General features: G+C 42.5%; 1 protein-coding gene across 4 annotated transcripts in view; it reads left to right on the forward strand.

The window, feature by feature from the left end:
• Window positions 1-16,221, forward strand: part of TGFBR2 (transforming growth factor beta receptor 2) — a 470,063-nt gene that overhangs the window by 216,317 nt on the left and 237,525 nt on the right. The window contains exons 1-2 of one of the 4 annotated variants that reach the window (XM_044066663.1): window positions 11,416-11,496; window positions 11,589-11,630. The exons of the other annotated variants lie outside the window; for them this stretch is intronic. The gene's annotated coding sequence lies outside the window, so the exon portion shown is untranslated. Of the gene's footprint in view, window positions 1-11,415; window positions 11,497-11,588; window positions 11,631-16,221 lie in introns of those variants that run through there. 4 annotated transcript variants of the gene reach the window in all.

Here is a 16,221-nt window from a genome sequence, read left to right on the forward strand (position 1 = left end):
AGGTCAATCTAGGGGTGCCTACAGGGGACGTCAGTGGCAACCTACCAACCAGAGAAGTACTGCCACAGAATCAACTACAACCACTTCCACAGGGCAGACACAATGACTTAGCTCTAGTTCCGCCTACCAGGGAACAACTGGAAGCACCCTTGGGTGGAAAACTAGCCTTATTCTCCGACAACTGGCATTACATTACAGGAGACAAATGGACTTTACAAACAATAGACAAGGGCTACAGGTTTCACTTCCATACTCTACCAAAAAAGAGAGGAATGCCAAACCTACCACCAAGCCAAAAAACAGACGCTCTAAGACAAATCAACAACTTACTAAGGATGAGAGCTATAGAAGAGGTGCCACCTATGGAACAAGGCCAAGGATTTTATTCCAGGCTTTTCCTTGTACCAAGAAAAGAAAATCAATGGAGACCTATTCTAGATTTGTCCGCACTGAACACATACCTCATTGTTCCAAAATTCAAAATGCTGACCCTCCAGCAACTTCTTCCCATGCTGGGCAAGGAGTTTTGGCTGGTGACTCTAGATCTCAAGGAGGCATACCTGCACGTCCCTATACGACCAGATTGCAGAAGACACCTCAGATTTCTTGCAGGATCAGAGCATTATCAATTCTCAGCATTGCCATTTGGCTTATCTACTGCCCCCAGAGTATTCACGAAATGCCTGGCATCAGTAATTGCTCATTGCAGACTTCAGGGAATTCATATTTACCCATACCTGGACGACTGCCTAATACAAGCGGACAACAAGGCAAAGTTAACAAAAGATTTGGAAAATGTCATACAACTGTTGCAAGCCTTGGGATACACAGTCAACATGCAAAAGTCAAGACTAGTACCATCCCAAAGGATAACATTCTTGGGTGCAGAATTAGACACATCAACTCAGATGGCTTTTCTCACAGAAGAAAAACAGAAGCAACTACCAGTCTACTTCATGACATTAACAACACAAACTCAGCTTACTGCAAGGAAAGTCCTGCAAGCCCTGGGCTACATGGCATCCTGCATAATATTGGTTCCACATGCCAGGCTGCATATGAGAAAGCTACAATGGTATCTAAGGAATGTATGGTCTCAACACAAGCACAGTCTAGAAGCCCAGATTCCAATAATTCCATGCCTGAAGCAAGAATTCCTGTGGTGGGCTCAGGCCTGTCAGTTGAACAGAGGCTTGCCTTTCCACAAACCACATCCAAGCCAGACCATCACCACGGACGCCTCAGACCTAGGAAGGGGGGCACACATGGTGGACAAGTGTATACAAGGCCTATGGACCCAAGACCAGCTGAATCTACACATAAATCTAAAGGAGATGCTGGCAGTGAAACATGCGATCCAGGCATTCAGACCACTCCTTCAACAGGGTCATCTGCTGATAAGGACGGACAATACCACAGTCATGTGGTACATCAACAAACAGGGAGGTACACATTCATATCCTCTATGTCGGATGGCAATGGACCTGTGGAATGTGGCACTGAACCTCAACATTCAACTTCAGGCCAGATTTGTACCAGGAAAAGAAAATTCTCTAGCGGACACCTTAAGCAGAACTACCACGGATGCTCACGAATGGATGCTGCATCCAGATATCTTCAAAGACATAACAAAGAAATGGGGACTTCCACAGATAGACCTGTTTGCCTCCCCACACAATCACCAGTTGAAGAAATTCTGCACAAGAGCATACCACCCACTTGCTTGGAGGGTGGACTCCCTGTCCTTCAGCTGGAAAAACTTGACAGCATATGCATTTCCACCTCTTCCCTTGATGTACAAAGTTCTACTGAAGATCAGAGAGGATCAGCCAAGGTTAATTCTGATAGCTCCAGACTGGCCGAGGCAACATTGGTACCCCCTACTGAGAAGCATGTCTCGGACACACGCATGGCATCTACCTCTATGTCCCTTACTACTAACACAGGACAACTACAGGATCCTACATCCAAACTTGAAAACACTGCAGCTAGCTGCTTGGAATATTGCATAAAACAAAATAACCCAGGTTTATCTCAGAGGGTTAAGGACATTATCCTGGAGGCACGCAGACCCTCCACAAGGAAGACTTATTCAGCTAAGTGGAAAAGATACCTCATTTGGAGTGCAGCAAAGGGAGAAAATGTCTCAATGGCAAACATAGCACACATCCTGGAATATTTAGCAGAGCTGTTCCACAATGGCCTGTCTTACTCCTCCATTAAGATTCATGCATCAGCAATTTCAGCAGAATACAACATGGATCCTCCTGTCTTCTCTCATCCTCTACTCAGGCAGTTCCTGAGAGGAATCAAAAATGTAAAGCCTCCAAGGAAACCACCTTTACCTACATGGGATCTCAACTTTGTGCTGGAAAAGTTAACACTTCCCCCTTTTGAACCAGCAGCAACAGCAGAATTACAATTCTTGTCTTGGAAAACTGCTTTCCTGCTAGCAATTACTTCAGCAAGAAGGGTATCTGAGTTACAGGCATTAATGGCAGTGCAACCCTTCCTTATCTTCCATCAGGACAGAGTCTCTCTGAGAACTAACCCTACCTTTATGCCAAAAGTGGTCTCCAGAGTATCATTGAACCAAGCGATTCATTTACCTACATTCTTCCCCAACCCACAGAACAGGGGGGAAAGACTGCTACATACCTTGGATGTGCACAGACAATTACGCTACTATCTGGACAGAACTAAGACCAGCAGAAAAACTGACCAGCTTCTGGTAGCATATGCAACAGGAATGCAAGGAAAAGCAATTTCAAAACAGACAATCTCAAAATGGATAGGAAATTGCATTTGTTTTTGCTACTCTTTTCATGGAAAGACAACTCCTGATAATATCAGACCTCATTCCACAAGAGCTACAGCCACCACTACAGCTTTCCTACGAGGAGTGGCTACCAAAGACATTTTAGAAGCTGCTACTTGGAGCTCCGTGCATACATTTGCCAAGCATTACAATCTTCCCTTATACTCTAGATCCCGAGCAGGTTTTGCAACTGCTGTTTTGCAAGGGATCTTAACTACACCATCTTTATCTTAGTGCCTCCTCCCCCAGTTTGGCTATGGTATTCTACCCATATGTTAGGACTGCAGATGCATCCTTGAAGGACATAGTACAGATGTCCTTCAAGGATGCATCTGCAGTCTTTACAAATGGGTTGTCCTGTCGTCAGGCAGCCCTTCGGTCGGCCGGATTCCAAAGTCTGGGTCTGGCTTCGGCTGGTGTCGCACTTCACCCGACGTCATTGCGGCAGTTCTTCGGGTATAAAGGCATTAGCCGACGCCATTTTCCTCAGTCTTTCTTGCCGCGTGGCGCCCGAAGCAGAAGCTGTTCGCAAGTGCCGGTCGGTCAGATCCAGAGATTACTACTACCGAATACTACTTCGAAGACTTCTATAAAGCTAAGTACCCCGTTGGGGACTCTTTCTTGCCTCAGCCGATGTCAGAGAAAGTTAATAACTGTTTATCGTGTGGGAAACAAATACCTCATAAAGATTTCCACTCCTATTGCATACATTGTTTAGGCCCAGACCACGACGTAGCAGCTTGTCTAGCCTGTGCTTCTTTTAACCGACGGACGCTTAGACGTTGCTCGGACTTTGCTGAACAGATTTTTGGCTCCGATTTTGCCTACATTATGCCGTCGGATCCTCCAACTACGCAAATAACCAAAAAACGCAAAGAAAAGGACCGACACTCGCGGTCCGCGGTTTCGGCCGAAACCACGGTTAAGCAAACCACGAGTGTCTCGGTTTCGGCCGAAACCGAGCAAGCGGTTCTTTCTTCAGCCGATAACTTGACTTCTACCGAGGCCTCTTCTATCCTGGTAGAAACGGCTTCTGAAATCCAACCTTCTGTTGCGATTTCACAGGATTTATCAGACACCATTCCCCTAGATATTTCTACCCCTGCACGTGGAGCTGCTAGGCCTCCTCCAGCTATGTCTATTAAGGCCTTTGCCAGGGCTAAAGCAGCCAAAGCATCAAAACCTGTGCCTGCCAAGCCCCCCTCTCACAGGCCCAGCACCAGCTCCCATATGCTTTCTTTGGCAGAGGATCTCATCTCTTTAATTCGTGGAGCCCAGCCTCATCCAGACAGGATCTCTCTCCCTCCTCCAGAAAAGAGGCCTAGAGCAGAGCCCCCTGATCCAGTAGCCACAGATGATTCTTCTGATGACTCTGAACATACAGACCCTCCTGAGGCTTCTTATTCTCCTTACGAAGACTCTGATGCTGAGGAGTCTATCCCTTCAGCCTCTCCTCCTGAGGAATTTTCCTTTGGGGAAACCTTGCATGCTATGAGGGAACAATTTCAGTGGCAGGGCCAAGATTTCTCAGACTCTAGAAAAAGGCTTAGGACCTCTCTACACTTGCCACAGCATAGGCCTTTAGCTATACCTCCAGTTCTATCTGTTGTTGATGATGCATTTAATGATGCTTGCACTGCTCCTGATACTTTACCTCCGGCTCCTGCTAAGCCCGACAGGTACTACAGGGTCCCGGACACTCATCACCACTTATATAAGGCCCCTTTTGCAGATCCAGAGACTATCTCCCAGGGCCCTAAAGCTGTAGCAGCTTCTTCTTCTAAAAACCCCCTCTGAAAGGGAATCCAGGTCCTTAGAGAGATGGGGTAAAAAAGTTTACACCTCTGCTACTTTGTCAGCTAGAGCTTTGAACTGCCAATTTCATATGATTCAATATCAAGAGTTTATGCTTGACCAGTTGACTAAAAAGCTGTCCTCTGAAGAATCTTTAGATAAAAAGTATGTTCAATAAATGTTACATAACATACAGCAGGTTAGTAACCATTCTTTAAAATGTGCCTATGATGCACTGGAGGCTTCCTTTAGATCAGCCATGACTGGCACAGTTATCAGGAGGCATGCATGGTTGAAAGAACAGGCATTACCAGCCCATGTCAAATCTAAGCTTTTGGATGCACCTATGGACAAGGTAAATTTATTTGGTGCCCCCGCACAACAGGTACTAAAAAAGATGGAAGAGAAAGCAAAATCTGTGTAAACAGTAAAAGATTTCTTACAAGTTCAACCTCCAAGGTTTAGCAGGAATTGGCCCTCCAAGAATTGGTCCTTTCCGGACTCCTCTAAGGCACAAAGAGGCAGGGATAGGCGCTCTAGAGGCAGAAACCAATCCAGGGGTGCCTACAGGGGTCGCCAGTGGCAGGGTAACAACCAACGAGGCACGGATACAGCCACCACCACTACAACAACTCAATCACAGTGACTTGGTGGCACCGCCTACCAGGGAACAACTAGAAGCACCCTTAGGCGGAAAGCTAACATTATTTTCAAGAAACTGGCACTGCATTACAAGAGAAAAATGGATTTTGCAGACTATAGAAAAAGGTTACAGGTTCCATTTCCATACACTACCAGGAAAAAGAGGAATGCCAAACCTACCACCTTCTCAAAGGGCAGAAGCTCTAAAACAAATATCTCAATTATTAAGAATGCGAGCTGTGGAAAAGGTACCATTTATGGAGCAAGGGAAGGGATTTTACTCCAGGCTCTTCCTGGTTCCAAGAAAAGAAAACAAATGGAGGCCTATTCTAGACTTGTCCGCTTTAAACACATTCCTCATTGTTCCAAAATTCAAAATGCTGACCCTACAGCAGCTTCTTCCCATGCTGGGCAAGGAGTCTTGGCTGGTAACTCTAGATCTCAAGGAGGCATACCTGCACGTCCCCATAAGACCAATTTGCAGAAGATACCTCAGATTTCTTGCAGGATCAGAGCATTATCAATTCTCAGCATTTCCCTTTGGCTTATCTACTGCGCCCAGAGTGTTCACGAAATGCCTGGCATCAGTAATCGCTCATTGCAGACTTCAGGGAATTCAAATCTATCCCTACCTGGACGACTGCCTGATACAAGCGGACAACAAAAACAAACTAATAGAAGACTTACAAAGAGTCATCTACCTGCTACAAGCCCTGGGATATACAGTCAATACAAAAAAGTCAAGGCTGATTCCATCCCAAAGAATAACCTTTTTGGGTGCAGAACTGGACACATCAAAACAAATGGCATTTCTAACTGCAGAAAAGAAAGAGCAACTTCCTCTCTACTTCTTGGCATTAACAAAGCAGAGCCATCTAACTGCAAGAAAAGTGCTACAAGCTCTAGGCTTCATGGCATCCTGCATAATACTGGTCCCTCATGCCAGGCTTCATATGAGAAAGCTACAGTGGTACCTAAAGAATTTGTGGTCTCAGCCCAAGCACAGCCTAGAAACCAAATTTCCAATGATCCCATGCCTGAAGCAAGAGTTCTTATGGTGGGCTCAGGCCTGTCAATCGAACACAGGACTGCCCTTTTGCAAAAGTCAACCAAGACAAACCATCACGACAGATGCCTCAGACCTCGGATGGGGGGCACACATGATGGGCAAGTGCATTCAAGGCCTATGGACTCAAGACCAGCTGCATCTGCACATAAATCTAAAATAAATGATGGCAGTAAAATTGGCAATCCAGGCATTCAGACCTCTTCTCCAAGAAGGCCAGTTGATGATAAGGACAGACAACACCACAGTTATGTGGTACATCAACAAACAGGGAGGCACACACTCATACCCTCTATGCCGGCTGGCACTGGACCTATGGGATGTGGCTCTGAGCTACAACATTCAGTTACAGGCAATTTATGTACCAGGGAAGGAAAACATTCTAGCAGACATATTAAGCAGAACTACAACAGATGCCCACGAATGGATGCTGCATCCGGACATTTTCAAAACCATCACAAGAGAATGGGGATTACCACAAATAGACTTGTTTGCATCCCCATTCAATCACCAGTTGAAGAAATTCTGCACAAGGACTTACCACCCACTTGCTTGGAAGGTGGACTCCCTATCCTTCAGTTGGAAAAGCCTAACAGCATACGCATTCCCACCACTTCCTTTGATGCACAAGGTGCTTCTCAAGATCAAAGAGGAACGTCCGAGGATCATTCTGATAGCCCCAGACTGGCCAAGACAACATTGGTATCCACTACTGAGGAGCATGTCCCGGGAGCAAATATGGACACTGCCCCTGATCCCATTACTGCTGACACAGAACAACTACAACATTCTGCATCCAAACCTAAAAACTCTGCAGCTAACTGCCTGGAACATTACATAACAGCAATTAACCCAAATTTATCCCAAAGGGTTAAAGACATAATCCTGAGGCTCAGACCTTCAACAAGAAAGAATTATGCAGCAAAATGGAAAAGATATCTCATCTGGAGTACTGCAAAGGGGCAAGATGTGACACTGGTGAACATAGCCAACATCCTGGAGTACTTGGCGGAGCTCTTCCATACAGGCCTGTCCTATTCCTCCATCAAGATACATGCATCAGCTATTTCAGCAGAATACAACTTGGATCCTCCTGTCTTCTCGCATCCTCTGCTCAGACAGTTTCTGAGAGGAATTAAAAATGTAAAACCTCCCAGGAAACCTCCATTGCCAGCATGGGACTTGAACTTTGTGCTAGAAAAACTGACTCTACCTCCTTTCGAACCAGCAGCTACAGCAGAATTGCAATACTTATTCTGGAAGACTGCTTTCCTGCTAGCAATAACTTCAGCAAGAAGGGTCTCTGAACTACAGGCATTAATGGCAGTACAACCCTTCCTGATCTTCCATCAAGATAGAGTGTCCATGAGAACAAATCCTACATTTATGCCTAAGGTGATATCCAGAGTCTCTTTAAATCAGGCTATCCACCTTCCTACATTCTTCCCCAATCCACAGAACAGGGGAGAAAAGCTCTTACATACCTTGGATGTACACAGACAATTACGCTACTACCTGGACAGGACAAAAAACAATAGAAAAACTGACCAGCTTCTGGTAGCATATGCAACAGGAAAAGAAGGAAAACCAATTTCTAAACAGACAATCTCCAAATGGATAGGAAATTGCATAAGATTTTGTTACTCCTACCATGGAAAGAAAACTCCAGAGAACATCAGGCCTCACTCCACAAGGGCTACAGCCACTACCACAGCTTTCTTACGAGGAGTGGCTACCAAGGACATTATAGAGGCTGCTACTTGGACCTCCGTGCATACATTTGCCAAGCATTATAACTTACCTCTATACTCTAAATCCTGTGCTGGTTTTGCCACTGCTGTTTTGCAAGGGATCCTGACTACACCATAATCTATTCTCATTTCCTCCTTCCCTAGTTTAGCTATGGTATTCTACCCATTTGTAAAGACTGCAGATGCATCCTTGAAGGACATAGTACAGTTTTGTACCTGCCATAAATGTAGATGTCCGATAGGAATGCATCTGCAGTCAGGATTACCCTCCCTCCTTCCCCTCTGAGGTACTCCTAGGGTATTTGCCAACCTTCAGCTAGCTTGGGGGGGATCTATTATGGTGTATTTGTTTGTATATATGTACATATATGTTTATTTTGTGTTTGCTCTCTACTATTTGGAAACTTTGGCATTTATCCAAATTTAGCCATCCAAGAGGGCACCTGGCATCTGGGGCAAGAAACACTGAGGAAAATGGCGTCGGCTGATGCCTTTATACCCGAAGAACTGCCGCAATGATGTCGGGTGAAGTGCGACACCAGCCGAAGCCAGACCCAGACTTTGGAATCCGGCCGACCGAAGGGCTGCCTGACGACAGGACAACCCATTTGTAAAGACTGCAGATGCATTCCTATCGGACATCTACATTTTTGGTAGGTACAAAACTGTACTTTTTGTACCTACCATAAATGTAGATGTCCGATAGGAATGCATCTGCAGTCAGGATTACCCACCCTCCTTCCCCTCTGTTGTATTCCTAGGGTATTTACCCCTCTTTTAGTTAGCTGGGGGAATCTATTATGGTGTATTTGTTTGTATATATGTATATATATATATATATATATATATATATATATATATTTTATATTGTTATATTGTTTGCTCTCTACTGTTTGGAATTATATGCATTTATCCAAATTTAGCCTTACTAGAGGGCACCTGGCATCTGGGGCAAGAAACACTGAGGAAAATGGCGTTGGCTGATGCCTTTATACCCAATAAACAGCAGCTATGATGTCGGGTGAAGTGCGACATCAGCCGAGGCCAGACCCAGACTTTGGAATCCGGCCGACCGAAGGGCTGCCTGAGGCAGGACAACCCATATGTTAGGACTGCAGATGCATACCTATCGGACATCTACATTTATGGTAGGTACAAAACTGTACTTTATAGTTAGATATACCCGATTTGTATTTTTAAAGGAGGTGAGGGTCAGATGACCTATTATGCCTTAAGGGTGTACCTGCTGCTAGGAAGAAAGGCAGGAATTCTTGTGGAAGGAAAATTCTAAATAAACATTTCTCCACCTACTGTATATTCTTCTCAGTTTTTGAATACATTCTTAAAAGCTGTAGTGTTTACCTGTACTTTACAACCAAAACAGTAGCTGGTATTCACTGCAAGACTGTTCACACATGAGGACAATCAAGACATTGACCCATAACACAATAGTGCTTTCAGTTTTATTCCCAACATTGGACATCCTCCATAAGCAGCATACATAGAAGTGACTTAAGGAGAAGTTGGTGAAGAACTCCAGACGTAACTATGGCATCAGTCAGCCATGTTGGCTCAAGAATACCAGCTACTGTGAGGTGCTTTCATACCCCCTACCTCATGCATCTGCTGTCTGTGGACCCTTGTGAAACCTCTTTGCAGGTTGCCATAGCCATGGGCCATGGCACTTTCCACTGAGTCAAATGCCTCTGCTCAATCGAAGACAGACATCTGTTGTAGAAGGTCATTTCATATTTTCTGAAGGTGAAGACAGATAGCCCGTGTGTTTATTTAAGATGGACATGTCTGGATAGGATGTGGATATGTGGGACTCCAGTCTTCATGTCCAGACTTCCAGCATGTCTGTCAGTGCCAAGAGTAGTTAAAAGTGCAAATACAAGGCACACTGAGCTCCTGCAATTTCCTGAGCCTCAGGTAATTGTTGTGCCCTTAGTTCCCACCCACAACAGTGTTGTCCCCAAAGAAAGAATCTCCTTGTCTCAGATGTCCCTTCATATACTGCAGAACCCATAGCCAATATCTGATCAGCCTTCAGTGTCTGAAGCCCCTCTGCTAAGAGAAAAAGAGAATCTTCCTCACATAAGGATTCTGACTCTGTTGAGAAAAAGGAGAGAAAAAACTGTTCTGTGCTTTCCAGATATCTTTCCCTTAGGGTATGGTATTGACACTTATGTCACCATGTCCTCTGCTTCTCCCACAAATTAAATTTCATTTAGAGACACTGATTGCAGAATCAAAGACTGTGTCAAATAGGAAAACAAAGAACTATTACATGTCTATAAAAGGTATTTTGATATTGTGGGTGTCAATACTTCTAAACCTGTAGAAGTTTCTGCAGTCCCAGGAGCTTTAGTGGTTGTCTTTTCGGCAGCCTCCTAGAAATGGGACACCCTTCCCCCATCCCTAAAAATGCTGATAGTTTTTACATGGCCTAAGAGTGACACTAATTTGTAAAAATCCTGTGGCAGATCCAGATGGAGTGTGTATAGATCTGGAGAAGGGGTCTAAATTGGTTACAGGTTACTTGTTGTTAACCAGAGGTGCCACTCTAGCATTCATCGATATTAATTATCAGACACAGATGACTTAAGTTTTTCAGATTGTTTTCCTTGACCAGATAAGTGAGAAAACTGTGAAGAAGTCTGGAATGGTATATGAAATGTGATTACTGAACTTCATCCAGTTTGTTGGTCATGTGGTAAAGCATATAATCATTCAAGGTTATGGTGCTAGTTTATATAAAATCAGGGCAGCAGCTATGGGGTCAGGGAGGAATATTTTGCTGAGGATCCACCCCTTGCAGGAGTATATCGAAGTACAGCTCCTTAAGGCACCTCTTAATAAGGATCCATTGGTTGGGACCCCTACTGTTGCCATGTTCAAAAGAATGTAACAGAAAAGTCCAATGACTAAGTGGTTAAGGTTTTTTTCACTACCTCATTATTGATTATGATAGCAGCCACCAAACAAAGTCTGGGCCCTAGATGAAAGGTAAAAAGGGGCAAGAACAAAAGAAATGGCAGACTGATGTTAGATCAGTGTGTATATCTCTTTAAGAAACATCCTGTGGGCATGTACAAATGTAGTAATTACTGAGCATGTGCAAAGTCAGAGTGCCATTTTGTGTGTAAGCATGTATGTGTGTAAGCTCAATCTGTTAATCAGTTTGTTTATAGTTACTGATGCTGCTATCCATCCTGATGTGTTTTCATGTAATAAAGCATCTTAAACGAACTAACCTACCTGCTTGTCTTCTATTTATCAGGGGATGAGCAGCATGGTGTCAGAAGTGGCATGTCTAAAAAGACATGGTGTCAGAGGCGGCATATCTAATGGCTGGAAAGAACTCCAGTTTCTCAACTTTGGCTTTGGGAGGCATTCGGCTACAATTGGAGCAATGTAGAGAAGTGGGTCATCCTTTGCTATGTGTATAATTTGCAAACCGGTCAGATACAAATTTCTCATGTTAAAACTTCCTCAAACTATTTTTTATTTGCAGAATGTGAAACATGGCATACAGAAATCTCTAAACAATATTAAAGTAAGTCAAAATTTCCAATATTGATAGACATATTCAAATTACTATGGAAAATGTTTGAAATAGAGTCCGAATTGCATAAAATGAATAAAATCAGAGAAACAACCACATTTTTCACTAAGCTTGTACTTTTTCATATTTGCTGAGTCTGTCTTGAGTTATCAGAAGTGTATGATATGTTTGCATGTTTGTGTAGTGTTACAGTACAGTTATTTCACAAAATACATACAATTTTAGAGCATATTTCACAAAGTAAAGCATTTGAAGAGTTTATTGTACATTTGGATGTTAATATAAGCTTGCAAAGCAGTTTGTTCATATATAATTACAAATGGGCCAGGATTGCAATGTGTTTTACTATACCATGTGGGCATGGCAGATGGATTTTGAAAACCAGGGCCACTTGTGTTTGATAATAATATTGCAGAGAACTGGAGAGTGTTTGAGCAAGAATATGATATTTGCATACAGGCTGCATTTTCTGATAAAGATGACCATACAAAGGCATTTATACTACTTAATTTAGCTGTGCCAGAAGCTATAGAAAGGGCATGTTAATGTGTGTATCCACCAACTATCTTTGCAGGAGAGATGGAAAAACATCATATTGTTGTACTGGCTGAGTCAAGGGAAGATCTTGAGTGCTTAAAACATACATTTAGAGAAATGCGTAACCCCCAGACCAACATTACAATGGAGGGGCACTTATTTTACACAAGGGATCAAAAGCCTGGTGAAACTTGCAGAATATAGAACTGACTTGAGAAATAAAGCTAAAACATGCAGATTTGGTGATTTAAGGGATGAGTTGATAAAGGAAAGACTTGTGTGTGGTCATAAAGATGATGCTGTGAGAAAGATTTAGTTTCCTGACATTGCTTTAACTTTAAATAAGGCCATTGAGATTTGTCAGCTATATGAGCTTACAGAAAAACACACCAATATGCTTACAAATGAGAAAAGTATGTTTCTAGTAACTTCTAAGCCTCATGTTGATAGCATGCAGCACATGGTTAAAAGAAACAGGCCCAAACACATGGCAGTTACTGCAGCCCCTGCACTACTTACTGGTAAACCCCAGAGTTTTCTAGCAAGTTCCAGAGTTCACACAGCCTCAGTGAAGTGTAAGAGTGAGTCAGCAAACTCAAAGCAGGGACCCCAACCAAATTTCTTTGTCAGTTGTCGTAATTGTGGTAATAGTCATGAATCTAAAAGAGAAACATGTTTAGCTTTTGGTCAGTAATGCCATAAATGTAACAGATGGAAACATTTCAAAAGATTTTGTAAATCAAAAGCCACATATTCTTTCATTAAAAGGGAATATTTCAAGAAAAAGAGCTGATCAATTATAAAGTCATGACCCAGAATCTCATTATTTTTATGCTGATGTTGTGTCAGTGCTTTGTGAAATGGTCAATGCTTTTCATTTATGGGGCAAGAATGAAGTATTTTGTACTGTTGGAATAAATGACAAACTGAAACATTTGCTAGAGTATGTGCTGGTAAAAGGTTTGATTTGGCAAAGAGTGCAAATCTTGTTGCATATGGTGGTGACAAAATTCAGACTGAAGGCTCAGTAATGCTTTCATGTTACTCTGCTGGTAGACACTACTATTTATTATTTTATGTGGTCAAGAGGCATGTTCAGTCATTATTAGGGCTCAGAGATAGTTTGAAAATGGGACTGGTTTCATTTAACAAGGAAGTTCACCATGCTAGGTTAAAAGACCACTATTCTAACTTTGCCCAGCATATTTTTTTCTGCCTATGCTGATTTCTTCTAAGACAAATTGGGCAAGCTTCCAGTTGTGTATTCCATGAAGTTAGAACCAAATGTTAGCCCAGATGTCAGGCCAGCCAGAAAAGTTCCAATAGCCATGCAGAACAGAGTCAAAGCTGAGTTAGATAAAATGGTGCAACAAGGTGTGATTTGTCCAGTTAGTGAACCGACTGAGTGGGTATCTTCCATGGTGGTACCTCATAAGAAAAGCTCAGGTGACATCAGAATATGTATTGACCCACGAGATTTGAACAAAGATCTCAAAGAACCACAATATCCAGTGCACACAGTCAAAGAAGTTGCTGCTCTGATGCCAAATGCCATTTTTTTCTGTCTTAGATGCAAAGAGTTCATTTTGGCAAATGCTGCTTGACAAGAAATCTTCATTGCTCACTACTTTCAGTAGTCTGTTTAGCAGGTACTGATTTTTGAGAGTGCCATTTGGGACATATTCTGAAAGTGAAGTCTTTCAACGTGCAATGGAGCAAATTTTTTCTGGGTATCCCTGTGCTATTATAGCAGACAACATACTAGTAGGAGGCAATGGTGAAGCTGAGCATGACAGAAACCTCAAAATTGTTATGGAAAGAGCTCGGGAAGTGACTCTTAAGCTGAATCCCCAGGAATGCAAATTTAGGCTACAAGAAGTCACTTATGTCGGTCATTTATTTACCAGTTCAGGCCTGCGACCAGACCCTTCTAAGTGAACAGCCATTCTTGAGATGCCAGCTCCAGACAATGTTCAAGCCCTGCAATGTTTTTGGCATGATTCCAGGCTTGATTCAAATATTAGCACTACTTAGAGAGCTAACAAGTAAAAATGTATCCTGGTTTCATCAGAACAGCACCAGAGAATATCCGATGTCCTGAAACAGAGAGTTGCAAGTCCACCTACTTTCAGATACTATGATGTCCACAAGCCAGTTACTCTTTCATGTGATGCTTTGAAATTTGGTCTAGATGCAGATATTCTACAAGAGGGCCAACCTGTTCCTATGCGTCCAGAACTTTAACCCAAACTGAAATGCAGTATGCTCATATAGAGAAAGAACTTTTGGCAATTGTGTGTTTGTATGTTCCAAGTTTCATGATTATGTTTATGGTAAACCTATCCAGTATGAAACAGACCACCAACCTGTAGTCAGTATTTTGAGGAAGTCTATGCATACAGCTCCAGCCAGATTGCAATGCATGATGTTGTGATTGCAAAAGTATAATTTCAATCTTGTCTACAAGAAAGGCAAACTTCTGTATCTTGCTGATACGTTATCCAGATCACATAGAAGTACCATTGAACAGCACAAGAATAAGAAATTTGATTTGGAAGTGTCGAAAGATTTTACTCTTCTAACATATTCTGGAAGAATCACACCAAGTTCTTGTAAGCAAGTAAAACAGCTTTATTTTACATGCATGGAGATCTGCTACATGATAGTAATATGCCAGCAGTCTGGCTACTTGTACTTTAAGTTCTCCTTATATAGACCCTCCTGCACGTACATACACGTAGCACAGAGGACTTTCATTAAAATTGATAGTTTGATTACTTGTTTTTACCAGCCAGTACCACAGTTATTCTTGCACCATTAACTTTATCAGCAGTTTAAGATTAACTCCTGCATTCCTCAGTGATCAACATTTTCCAGAACATTTCAGTTTGCACGCAGTGAACATTTTTCTGCTTAACCCTTTAAATACAGAATACAAAATATGTTGACTTCAGTATTTTTCCACAATTCCCCCCTTACAACATTTTGTATACTGTTTATTTTACACAATCCCAGATACGTTGTATACCTTCTCATAATCAGAGAAATATGCTTTTGTAGCATTGGCAGAGATAACCTTCGATATTATCATTTTGATACATGGTATGCAACAGCAGCCAAGCAGCAAAAATATGATTGCACCAACACATACAGCAATTAAAATGTTCATCAACACAGAACCCCAGTTTCCAAACAGATTTTGGAAAAAGTCAGTCAAGGGGTTTGGACCAGGTTTAGTCAGTTCAGAAACTTGTTGAATTATTTCAAGATGGCTCTGAATCACGTGCTCGTACCTCCTTTCGCCGCTAGGGTGAAATCGAGCGCCATACGGTTCTGCAACACTACTGTTCTCATCGCCGTTAATTCGTCCGTCACCAATTCTAGCGCTGAAAATGTCGCATTACTCAGAGTCTCTAACAGTTTTGACAGTTTTCTCAGTTCCCAGATGGATTTTACTGTCCCATATGCTGGCAAAATACCAGCCCAAGCAATTACATCATCGCCTAGGTCCATATGTGAGAGTCCTTTGCTGCTGACGTGTGCCAAGTCATGGTGATAAATCCATGACGCATCAATGTTACCAACGGGATTAATAGGTTTATTAAGAGAACGTGCATTTCGTATTTTATCTTGAGGCAATGCATTTGTGTATCTGATAGCTGGTATCAGATATCCCAAAAAACAACTTCCTGACCAGCCATATGGTAACCATTTATATGCTTTCCTACCACAAATAAAATAACAATCATTTGTTTTGATGGTAATATTGGTTGCAAATTCATAACTCCCATTTGGCTTTAGCCCCTTAAATAACAGGCCATATACATACAGCATTTTTTCAACAAAACTAATATCATTTACATTGATGTCTTTTTTTATAGCTCCAAACTTGGTCTCACACTGCCCTTCTAGGGTACAATTATGAACTATTGTCAAATTACATTGGCTCAGCCCCACCTTAACTTTCCCAATCTTTTGAAAACACACTGTTCTGTTTTGGCGCCCCAGAAGAGGCAGCGCCACCTTGTCTCTCAGTGGTACTTCT

Source organism: Protopterus annectens, chromosome 3.part1, assembly GCF_019279795.1.
Source record: "Protopterus annectens isolate FY-2018-M chromosome 3.part1, PAN1.0, whole genome shotgun sequence".
Classification (NCBI taxonomy): Eukaryota; Metazoa; Chordata; order Ceratodontiformes; family Protopteridae; genus Protopterus; species Protopterus annectens.